Source organism: Photinus pyralis, unplaced genomic scaffold, assembly GCF_008802855.1.
Source record: "Photinus pyralis isolate 1611_PpyrPB1 unplaced genomic scaffold, Ppyr1.3 Ppyr1.4_LG6, whole genome shotgun sequence".
Taxonomy (NCBI): domain Eukaryota; kingdom Metazoa; phylum Arthropoda; class Insecta; order Coleoptera; family Lampyridae; genus Photinus; species Photinus pyralis.
The window spans coordinates 6,076,535-6,089,481 of NW_022170663.1; positions in this window are offsets into that span (position 1 = coordinate 6,076,535).

A 12,947-nucleotide genomic window follows, 5' to 3' on the forward strand; every position below is an offset into this window, starting at 1 on the left:
ATTCGATATTAGAAAACATACACATACAAAAAAATGGAGAAATTCGTGAATCGATATTTAGAAAACTTATGTAATCTAGCATGCCGTGTGCTGTCAGGATGCACGATGGTGTGTGCTATTTCGGGAGTGAAAAATTCAGATCCAGCAAGATTCCGGAGTATTTATTCATGGAGATTGTGGGAGATTGAGGGAGTTCGTGAAGGTTCGGGAGGGTTTATGAATACCTCCCCCCCCCACGCAGAGAACACCCTCGTCGAAGGATGGTTCTTTCTCCATTACCCCTAGCACTCTGGTAGTCTTAGCGAAAATTTTCTGTAATGCTGAACACTGAATCTTTCCTTTGTTTCTGGAGGGGGGGGGGGGTTAATATTTTCATACGCGCCAAACCCCCTGGTTCTACATTCCTTCCAAAACGTTTCGAGTCCGAAGGTTAAGGGCTTGAACGTTTTGGAAGGCGGAAAGTATCACGGGTGCTACCCCCCCCCCCCCCCCCCCCCCAGTAAACGAACATCTTCTTTATGATACGATACTTGAGTGATACTGATGATGATACTGAAGAGAAATGTACGTTGAATTTTTCCTTTATTACTGGGGGGAGTTGTAGTTGTAGAAACTCATGTGTTACTGGATGTACCCGGGTCGAGAAACTTGGGGAGAATAAGGAAAGATTCCGGGGGGTTGTGGAAAATTCTGACCCAGGAAGATTCAAAAAGATTCCGGAATATTCATGAAGACTGTAGAAGATGGGAAGCGCCAACCACGTAAAGTGTGTGGTTGGGTGGGGAGGGGGTATTTTTTTATTACCACTACTTTGTTTTTTTTTGTGTAGAATGTTGACATGTTTATTTCTTTTTTTTTCTTACACTGGCCATTCTTTTTCCAGATCAGTGGGTGACGGGGCCGAGGGGGGGAGGAGGGGGCTCAACGAAAGGAACCGAGCGCTTAGCACTTACACAATAACTTTTGGGAAAAGAGTGAAGAGCTGAACGTTTTCAGGGTGATGGTATCACCGGGGGCTGAGCGATATAGTATACCCCTCAGTAAACGAAGACCTTTTTATGAGTGTTGTAGAGACATTTCTTTGTTAATGGGGGAGGGGGGATTACATAGCCCCTCGGAAATTATATCCAAATAAATTAGGAGCTACCGTTACAAAATAAAAAGTGAAGGTTTACAAAAATTCAGGAATAAAGAATAAAATCTTCGACGCATATAAGGATGAGGAGAATTGAAGATTGGAGACGACTCCAGAAACTTTGGGAGAATTAGGATAGATTGCGGGAGGTTGTGGAAAATTCAGATTCCGGAATATTCATGAAGACTGTGGGAGATTGGGTGAGTTCGTGAAGGTTTATTCGACGACAGGATTTGATAGTTGTAGAGAAATGAGCATAGACTCTTACCTTTGTTACGGGGGGGGGTATGAAATATGCCCCAGTAAACGAAGATCATTATTATACTTGTAGAGAAATAAACATTGAATATTTCCTTTGTTACTGGGGCAGTATTCCATACCATACCCGTCAGACCCCCGATCCTACATTCTTCTCAAAACGTTTACAGCCCTTAGCACTTACACAATAATTTTTGGAAAGAGGATTAAGAGCTGGACGTTTTGAGGATGAACATGTCACCGAGGAGTATAGCTCCCTGCTATTTTAACGCTAGTAATACCATTGCATCCGATTCCAAAAGCAAGCGCTATGTTCGTTAGGCTTAACGCCAGAAATTGTAGAGCTAGAACCAACTTCCAAAGTTTGGGGGGCAATTTTTTTAGCACCTCCATTTTTTCTTTTTCCAGTAAAATTCTATGTTCTATTGACCTGGGATCCGCTAGCGCCATTTTTAGTTGAACTAGTATTGTTAACAGTTTCAGAAAAATACTTAACTTTCAAGAAGGGGGGGGGGTTGTATTATGTTTACACCAACAATTGCCTCCTAGCACTTCCAAATGTAAAAGTTATGATCATCGGACATAGCGCAAGCTAGCGCCACAACTTTTAGAACTAGCACCAACCACGTAATAGTGTGTGGTTGGGGGGGGGGGGATATTTTTTTAATTACTACCAGTTTGTTTTTTTGTGTAAAATTTTGACATGTTTATTTCTTTTTAACACTGGCCATTTTTGTTCCAGATCAGTGGGTAACGGGGCCGAGGGGGGGGGGGGTCTCAAGGAAAGGAACCGGTATCTACAAACCACCGCCCTTCTTTCTGACTCTATATCAAAAGACAGAGAGAGGAGGGGGGAGAGGTGAAATTGGTTTTATCCTTCATGGTGCTCTAATTAAAGGTCTCAACGCTCTCTACTAACCATACTGCTCTACGACCCCCTGTCATGATCGAATATATTCCCTTATATCTCCAGAACAGATTGTCGGAAGAGGGTACTCACAAAGTGGAACGTCAGGACAAGACATATCTACTGGTGATGTCAAAGCTTTCAGTGCAAATATCTGCAGAATGGAGCGTCGGAGAATTTTGAATGTATGCCAGGCGGTCTTTAAATTATTATGTGTAATGAGCTTCCTCTCCATTAATCTTCTACTAAGAAATGCCACTACATCATAACTCAACAATTTACAATTAAGCTATTTCGGTTTAAAAAATGCGTTTTATCTGCACAAGAGTTGTGCACAATTTACTAAAAAGATGAAAAACTTTTTTACCGTCTATAAGCGATATCTCTAGCCCTAGGGTAAACGCTACCTCAGTAGAACTTACTCATTGGACTCTTTCCAAAACGGTACTCATATCAGAACAGCAAGGTAGTTTATTTTGTACTTTATCTTTTTTTTTAGCGCATATGGTTTTGCGCATGCGCAGTGCCAATTTTTTATGGAAGCATTTAAATGAAATTTGATACATAGGCACTTGTTTATTTTAGGTCCCGAAACTGCCTCAAAAAATTGGAACGTGCATGACGAAATGGATGAGTGGGGATGTGTCTTGATACGAACTTTGTAATTTAAACGGACGCTTAAGAGCGCAGAAATGCAGAACTCTTCAGTAGAAGGCGTTAGGACAACTTCCAAAAAAACCGGTAGCGTGAGTCGAAACCGCGATCTCTCGAATGCACGTTTAGTTTTTGTCCAGTTAATAACACTATAGCTCCTCCTTAATAAATTGTACGCCGATTACTTACAGTTTATCTTTTGCGAGATGTATTTAGGCTTTAAGACACGCTGCCCATAGTAGTTACGCTTTTTTTCCGTATACACTTCACCTTGATCTTGGTCGATCTGGGATACACACCATTAAATCTCACCGTTTATGCTTCACCACCTTCGTAATTATAGCATTCGCGATCTGTGAACACACGTTGCTCTTCGATATTTTAATTTCGCAATTATTGCCTGAAAAACATCTCCAAGTAGACGAAACGAAGACGGCTCGCATTTCACGTTTCAATTACGCTTGCTCGCCTTTTTCGTATACGAAACCAAAAGTAATTACCGCAAAGGTGACCACACCTGTCCTTACCAATAAAAGTAAAATAACATAAAGATATTGTTCGAAAATGTAGGCGAACTCGTTAGCGTTGAAGTAGCGAGTGGGCAAATACGTTCGAATGTCAAAAATGTTATTGAACTACCAAGTAATTCCATCGCGGTTATTTGCTTTTTCGTTTCGTATCGGTAAATTCGTCGCTCATCTTAAGCTGGCTTTTTGCTAATTAATATCATCCAACGATCTGTGCGCGAAATTACCCACTCGAATAAATATTTATTGCGTTCGAGGAGAAAACTAAGGTCAATGTTAGCGGGTTTTTTTGCGCCTGTAGGTGTTTTAATTTAGGCGCCCAAAATGTGAAGCACGGAAGCCTACAAACTGTATCGGGAAATGTCAGGGACTTCTTATTAGATTAGGGTTCAGTTCAGATCATTATCTGGAGTTGCTTCGCGTCCGATTTTTCTTCGACCTCACTAATTCGATTTATGGAGCTACAGAAACAAGAACTACCGGTTTTTTTTCATTTCACGTGGCCCTCGTTAATAAACTGCATTTAGACTTCAAATCAGGTTCCTAGCATCGGGTTGTAGGGTTCAAACTTCGACATTTCCCGCTTAAGTTTTGAAATTTCCAAAACGTAAAGACTTATTCTGCATTCCATAGTTTCAAGTAAGAAGTATCTAGTCAGAAGTTTCGACTCTGAAACTTAATCTCCAGTATAGCAATGCCCAAAACCGAAGTCTTCATAATAAAACGAACAAATTCCGCCATTTTTGCTAAAAAAAAAGCAAAAAAAACATTGCAATAATAAAAAACTCTAAAGTTTGTTGCTCATGGATGTGCAACCTAATATCTTATTTATAGATTTCTTATTACAATAGTTTTTCATTTTCGCGTTATAGGTTTCTTTCACTTAATTCATTCTCTTGCCGTTACAGGCCATCCTAGTATTAGAGCTTTCTTTTACCTAGTTCTTTGTCTTGTTGCTAGAGTACACGTTTTGTACCTTTCTGCACTTAATTCCATCCTTTCTTCTTACATTTTATCTTGCTCGCGCATTTGTACATCTTTCCTTCAGTGAAGTTCCTGCTTTCGCACTAATTACATGCAAATCTCTCTTGGTTCATTACTTTTCTGACTTTGTGTCTACCGTAAGGGATTTATTGTTTTGGTTTTACCATAATTCTCTTTGGAGTAGTTTTCTCTTTCTTCTGATCTCTCTGATGGCTCCATTGAAACGTTTTACGGATCTGTATTTGCATATGAACCATACGAGGTATGTTACATGATTACGCAGCATTTTTCTCATTACGTACTACGTTTAGGACTTAAACTTCCCACACCATTCTCTCACAAGTTTCTTAAGTTTTTTTTATTAGCTTTTTATTACGCATTACCTACGCAGTAGATGGATGATACAGCATTTTTATTTGAACCTGCCATCTTAATAAGAATTGGTTTTGAGTTTCTACATTACCGGCTAGGAAAATTTTACTTTCATTCTACCAACTATTACTTGTGACCTACTTCCGATAATTGTTACTGAATTGCAATCGCAAGTATTGACGAACCGTTTGGAGAACATTACTCGTGTAAATTTCTCTGATTTTACTTACACTATCTCTGTCCTTGCTCAAGAATATACTTATCGAGACCCGATTTGAGCTAGATTACCTATGATTACTTTTGTGTGACTCCGATAATACATTTGTATTAGCTTAACTACGTTTCGTATCCGTTATATTAATTGGTTTATCGATATTAACTACCGTTGCTTTGTAAATAAGTTCTTGAAGTTACCGAAGCTTTGTAAGCCGATATTTACAAGTTTTAGTCACGTTATTTGTTTTACTCCGAAGAATCGTCTCAGATGATCTTGTTTATGTTTTGAATTGATTAGATCAATAGAAATTTAGTTATTTGTGTATCGTAAAGTTTTTTTTGGAATTTAACGTCACGTTTATGCTCTTATACCCCGACGATTGTAAGGATAACCCGTGGTTGATCAAAATATTGCTTTTGCTAGTGTAAAGTCATTAGAATTATTGATTGATTGAGTATTAATTACAGTTTTAATATACAATTGCCTCCGGCTCAGACGTTAGTATTGCTATTTCGCAATATTTTATGTGCAGCGCTATTCACTACCCCTTTTGTTGTGTCTTAATAGAAAATGAGTTCAGAAATGATTTTTCTAATGTAGAAGTTTCTTGAAGTGCAATTTTGCACCTCGATAAATACAGTAGGTCCCATGTAGAATGCACCATAGAGGAACAGCAATGTATTTTTTCGCGAAGGATCCACGAGGCCTTTGAAATTAGGGTTCGACGTACTATCTCTTTCTAGCATCAGCCAAGCGCAATAACGTACGTGCTAACTTCAAATACATACCAAAGGCCTTGTGGATCCTTCGCGAAAAATACATTAACTCTGTGTGCCTATGGTGGGGACACACGGTATATACCTATTTATTGCCAAAATTAGATAATGCCGGACAACTAATCGTGAATACATAATTCGAATTTAAACAAATTTGCATGTTAAGCATATGCCGTTCCAATTAAACATATTGTGTTGTTGATCAAATAGTAATGCGGTCCAATAGGTCACGTAATTAGCGCTTAATTTATACATAAGAAAAAAAACATTTATAAAATAAGTAGGCGGCTGCGGGAAGATGGTCGGAGTAACGCGAAGAATAGTGGTTTTGCAATAACCCATTTTCTATTAGAGCGCAACCAACCAAAACGGTGTAAAGAGGCACGTAACAAAAGTGCTAACTTCTCGTAAGAGAAAATTTATTTATGAAAAAAGTCGTTAAAAGGAAAATGTTTTTGTAATAACTATATTTTCTACTAAGGCACAAAGCTAAAAAGCGCATAATTAGCGTTGAATTTCTGAATAAGAAAAATAAAAATAGTATAAATTCGTGGATCCGTGAAGTTGATTGGGCCCAATATCATTTAAAATGGGGCATAATTTGCGCCGAAATTTTGAAGAGATTTTGAAGAAATTTTGGAGAGATTTTAAAGAGATTTTGAAGAGATTTTAAAGAGATTTTGGACAGATTCTGGAAATTTAGAAGATTTTGTAATAATAGTAATAATCTTTATTGTGTTAGTAGGCATAACCTTTACACTTGTCAGTAGTCAGATATATTTTGAAGAAATTGTAAAGATAATTTGAAAAGATTTTGAAGAAATTTTTGAAGAGATTTTGAAAAGATTCTGGAAATTTAGAAGATTTTGAAGAGATTTTGAAGAAATTGTAAAGATAATTTGAAGAGATTTTGAAGAAATTTTTGAAGAGATTTTGAAAAGATTCTGGAGATTTAGAAGATTTTAAAAACATTTTGAAGAGATTTTGAAGAGATTTTGAAAAGATTATGGAAATTTAAAAGATTGTGAAGAGGTTTTAAAGAAATTTTGAAAAGCTTTGAAAGAGATTTCGAAGTGATTCTGAAGAGATTTTGAAAAGATTCTGAAAAAATTGAAATGATTCTGAAGAGATTTTGAAGATTTTCAAAACTTTCCCATTAAAATCCCTATTTTCAATAATGTCAAAAGTTGTCCAAATGTCTGACACACCATTTATACATCATATGACTATTTGAATTGATCATCGAAGATTCGTCATTTTGAATTTTATAATTTTAAGATGCCGTGAGTGGATGCGTCATGACCTCATGACTGTGAAGTATATATTAATTTTTTTATACAAAAAATAGACAGCAATTATACAAGATGCAGCACGTAAATTTATCAAAACAATTGGGTGCTGGAAGGTCAATAAATTAATTGAAAATAAGCAAATATGTTTTGCTTGTTTTTCGTGCGCGTTCCAATTGCTTTTATTAATAGACCCTCAAGTAGGTCTTAATGTCGAAGCTTCAGCAAAATCGCTCGCAATAAAAAAATCGTGTAATACGAGTAGGTACTTAATAAATAACGAACGATGATACGAATAAATAACGTGGGTTGAAATACTCTATGAGATATCCCATTTCGTCTGCTATATTGAATTAAATTTGCCTCGATTTGTAAATCAGTAAATAAAAAAGTTCTTCTGACGTAAATTTAATTACGTGTTTCATTTTATTGACAATTAATTAACGATCAATTGAAATGAATTAATTTATAACAGTTAAAATATTCGCACATGCACAATTTGTAAGAGCGCAAACTATTTATTACTTCTGCGTTGAAATTGGAACTGAACTGACACGCAAATCGACTCGCTTACATAGCAACCTCGAGTGTACTCAAGTGCTTCTGAACGCTCCCGAATATTCTTCAACAAAAAAAATATTTCGCGGAAAGATTGCGCTACATCCGCATTCGTTGTTTATGACCAATGAGTAATCTTTCATGGCGCCGCGATGTCTATCGAGATTTATGGAATATTCGCTACATTATTTTTTTCCTTTATAGAGAAACGGTTTTAACTTGCCACGGAAAACTAGTGCCCATTTCATATATTATACTGGATTCGCATCCATATCGGTATCGGTAATGTATTAAAAGCATTTAAAAACGTTGAGAAATGTGTAGGAAGTTTTGAAACGTAAAGAAAATGTGCAAAAAAAATGCTGGAAGTGTTAAAAACCTTAGGAATACTTGAATTAACATACATTTAAGAAATTGTAGAAGTGTTCTAGAATACTTCTTAGTATATTTGAGAAAAGCTCATTCTTGAAAATTTTCAAAACGTGTAGGACATGTAAATGATTCGTAAATGTAAAAAAAATATTTGAAATGAATCACGTTGGAAATATACAAGAATTTCCAAAGATGTTACCATATTTTTTTTTAAATATTGGACATTTGTGTTTTGCAAGAAATTATAGAAATGTTTAGAAAAATTAAGAAATATTTCAGAAGTGATGGGATGTTCCAGAAATGTCTCGAATTTTTGAAATGCCACCCAAATTTTTCAAGTAATTATACACATGTTGAAAAAGAACGAAAATTTGGAAATGTTTCAAATCTGTTGGATATATTTTATAAACGTAAGCATCACAAATTTTAAAAAGGTGTAAAAACCTCGGTAAAACGAAATTTTGTAATGTTTCAAAAAATAAAGAAATATTTCAGTGACGGAAATATGAGGGAAATGCTTCACAAATGTGTCTCAAGTAGGGTAATGTGAAGGAAATTTTGAAAATACTTTCCAAATTTGTAAAAAATTATAGAAATGATCCAGACGTTGTTTCGATTGCATGTGCCCACGTAAGTTTTTTCGTATCATCGTTTTTGTGTTCTCAAGTGCTTCTGAACGCTTCCGAATATTCTCGAACAAACAGTCATATTTCGCGGAAAAATTGCGTCACATCAGCATTCGTTCTTTATGGCCGATGCGTAATCTTTCATGGCGCCGCGATGTCTATCGAGATTTCTGGAATATTCGCTAAATTATCAATGTTTTTCTTTATAGATAAACGGTTTTAACTTGCCACGGAAGAACTAGTGCCCATTTCATATGTTATACTGGATTTGGATCGGTAATGTCGAGGGTAATGTATTAAAAACGTTTAAAAATGTTTAGAAATGTGTAGGAAATTTTGGAAACATAAAAAATGTGCAAAAATGCTGAAAGTGTTTAAAAACCTTAGGAATACTTGGAATTAACATACATTTAAGAAATTGGAGAAGTGTTCTAGAATGCTTCTTAGAAATATAGATACCTAGATAAATAGTAGATTTGAGAAAAGGTAATTTTTGACATTTTTCCAAATTTTCAAAACGTGTAGGACCAACAACACCTAAAATACATTAGGTGTTGTTGGTAGGACATGTTTTTCTAGAAAATGTAACCAGTCATTTAGACATTTTACGTTTAACTTAGAATATAGAATATTAGAAACGGGTAAAAACGTTGGAAATGTCTCGGAAATGTGTAGGAATGTTTCAATAATGTTCCGATAAATGATTCGTAAATGTAAAAAATATGAATCACGTTGGAAATATGTTCAAAATTTTAAAAAAAGTGTAGCAACATTTTTGGAATTTCTTGTACATTTGTGTAGAACATTTTGTAAGAAATTATAGAAATGTTGGAAGAGTGCAAGAAAATTTGAAAATATTCCTGAATGTTTAAAATGGAAATGCTTCAAAAATGTTTCAAAAATGCTTCGGAAATATTGGAAATGCTCGGTAAATGTTGGAAGAATTTTGGAAGTGTTTCAGAAACGTATACAAATTTTAGAAACGATAATTTGGAAAAGTTTAGAAACATTAAGAAATATTTCAGAAGTGACAGAAATGTTTCAGAAAGTGCAAGAAAATCGCTCTAGAATATTCAAAGAATTTTGAAAGTGCTTCAGAAAATGTTTCAGAAATGCTTCGAAAGTACTAGAATCGTTTCATAAATAAGTATTGGAAATTTGTGCGAAATTATAGAAATTTTGGGAATGTACCTGAAATGTTGGAGGCATTTTGGAAACGTTTAGAAAAATTAAGGAGTATTTCAGAAGTGATGGAATGTGAGGAAAATGTTTCAGAAATGCTTCCCAAATTTTTCAAGTAATTATACACATGTTGGAAAAGAACGAAAATATGGAAATTTTTCAAAACTGTTGGATATATTTTATAAACGTAAGCATAAAAAATTTTAAAAAGGTGTAAAAACGATATTTTGTAATGTATTTTGAAAATACTTTCCAAATTTGTAAGAATTATAGAAATGTTTCATACGTTGTTTCAATTGCACGTGTCCACGTTAGTTTTTTCCTCGGTTTTTTCGTATCATCGTTTGTCGCCAACATTTGTAGGGGGTTCCGCTTTGGTTATACGCATACCGTTGATAACGATACGTCGCTAGAAATGTTTGTTACTAACGTTATGGACCTGCGTGAAATTGGAGTGCCCTAGGGGTTGTCATTCTAAAAATTTGAGTAAATCGAAAGCCGTAAGAGCAGAAAATGAGTATGATACGACAAAAATAGAACCAAATGAACTCAAAATGTAGGTATATTCACGGACCTAGAATTAATAGCAACTGCTGTCTGTGAAGAATACGTTTTGGTAACTCGTACGAGTGCGACCTGTTTCTATGGCATGCAAGAAAAAGTAACAGTTTTTTAGTGTTGCGTGATTTGTTCTACGTAAAGGTCAAAAACAATTGAGGATCTGTTAATTTAATGGAGAAAGTAACAGAACTTGGGCGCGCACTCTGAAATAAATCTTCACGAAGAATTGGTTGTAAATTATTATGTCGTGATATAACGTGCGTGCGTAGTTAATGGCACTTTTTGCACGTACAGATCACAGTTGTATCTATTTTATGGCGCTCAAAAATGTATCACGTAATTGACACCTGTAGAAGAATGAATTGGACACTTCGAAAAACCAGGCGAGTTTTGAAGATCTCTAGCGATCAAGGAACCGTGCTGAGGTCAACGTGTCCGAAGTAGCAATGATCGATTATATGTCAACCGGAGATTACCATAGAGATAAGGACATGCAAAAATTGGTATTTGAAAAGAAATTCCGTTTTCATTTTTAAACCCGTTTCAACTATTTTGTAACGGTCTGATATCACCCAGTTGTAGGTGGGCATTTTTTTTGTGGAACACACCCAAACAAATTGTTACTAATTATCGCGAGGATTATAATTGATTGTCAACATAATCTCTCACTTGAGATGGATAATTTGAAGCGGTGTCACCTCAATGTCACCCTTTTTTTACAAATGGTGTGAGATTACCCAAGGTAAAGTGTAACACTTAGTTTCGTTACTGGCATGACGTAAGTCATAATGCTGTAATAACATGGAATTGTACTTAGTTAATTATTATCGTATGCAACACACGCAATCATGTCACTAAAGTAGCGGCTATTAGCCAGAATCCACAAAAGGATCGTACAAGGAAAACAAATTAAATTACCATAATTGTTTAATTCCACTTCCAGTTTCAGTGCACTTGAAAACAACCGAAGCACAATTGAAAATTTCGAGATATCCAGTTACGCACAGAACCGGTGTGTAAAATTCACTTCGCCGAACACTACTAGAACACCCTTCCGGTATTTCTCTACCTGAAGACCCCAGGTACCGGGTTCAAAAATCGGGCAAGGACGGAACGCGAACTGGGGAAGGTCGTGTCATAAATTCACGCGCCGGAAACCGTAATTAAAACGAAACGCGCGCCATGGGTTTAGATTTTTTCGCCGCACGAGACCAACAGAGACCAACAGAGAGCAAAGCTTGCGGCCCGTAAACTGACCGAACGAAGTTGCCTCGCGAGGACCTGAGAGCAAACACCAGGGGGGCACAGGAGAAAGAGAGAGAGTGATCTCGCCGGTTTCTCGACGAATCCATTGAACCACGCCTGATTTCATGGGTCTTAGTTATGGTAATTTGGTATACGGCCAAACCAGATGAGGGAGTTCGAGATGCAGAACTAAAGATGTGACAAAAAGGTATTCGATGAGGCATAACAGTATCTACTATTCGAAACTGTGTACCGTATTATTTTACTATTAATACAAATGACTATTTAAATTAAACGAATTTCCCTTTCTTCAATTGCCGATCTAGTACTGTTGCTTGCACTTAATTTACTCTTTCATTGCGAAAGCAAAACTGAGTTCAAACACTTGACACATAATAAGCACATAGCTAAGGGTAGTCCTAGGTGAGTAGATGTCCACTCCAAATTAGTTGTGCCTTCTCTGGTGTTCACCACTTTCCAGAGGTCCTTAAAGCAATGCTCGTTTATAAAAGGAGTCTTCCTACCATGAAGAATTGAAACTTGAAACTTTGACATATGCCTGGCGTCGCCGCCTCTTCCAGGATTTAGTGAACTGTCGTGAGGATGCGTCCCTGGTAGACACTATCAGGGACGTTTCTCCATTACTTTGTTGCAAGCAATGTGGTGGATTTTGTGGATTGGGGGGGTTGTGGGGGGGGAGGGGGCTAACTGGGTGTTATCCGACTCGAACGGGTAGGGGTACGGCCACAGCTTCGCCACTGGTATATCTGTCTTAGCGGGAACTCTGCTTTCTAGAGTGATAGCTTCTTCTCCGGGCGTTCATTGGCTTCCGATGTTCCTATGCTTTGGTCTCGTTCGTCGTTCCCTTCCCTGTTTTCCCTCGTGTTAGGCCCTTTTTATTGTTGTCCTCTCCCTGCGTTACTTTCTGTCCCCTTTTCCTCCTCCCCTTGGCTACGTGTTCTTGTGTCTGATTCTTCCTCCACCTCTAATATTCTTCTGCTTTCTTTCTTCCTTTGATGTTTGTCTCTACTCTTCTCTTCCCATCTTCCCATGGTAATCCCCGAGACCTCTACCGTTTAGTTTATGGTGGTGTTCCATGTGAGGCAGGATCGGCCTACCTTCCATTCCGAGGCACATAGAATCTTGGCAGCCCGTATGATATGATCTTTGTTCCTCCTGTTGGTATGTCCCCAGTATCTCATCTGCCTCATCTTCAGTGTCTTGGTAATCGTCTTCCTCTCTAGCAGTTCTCTTCTCTGCTTTCTGAGGTTGTTGTTTTCCATC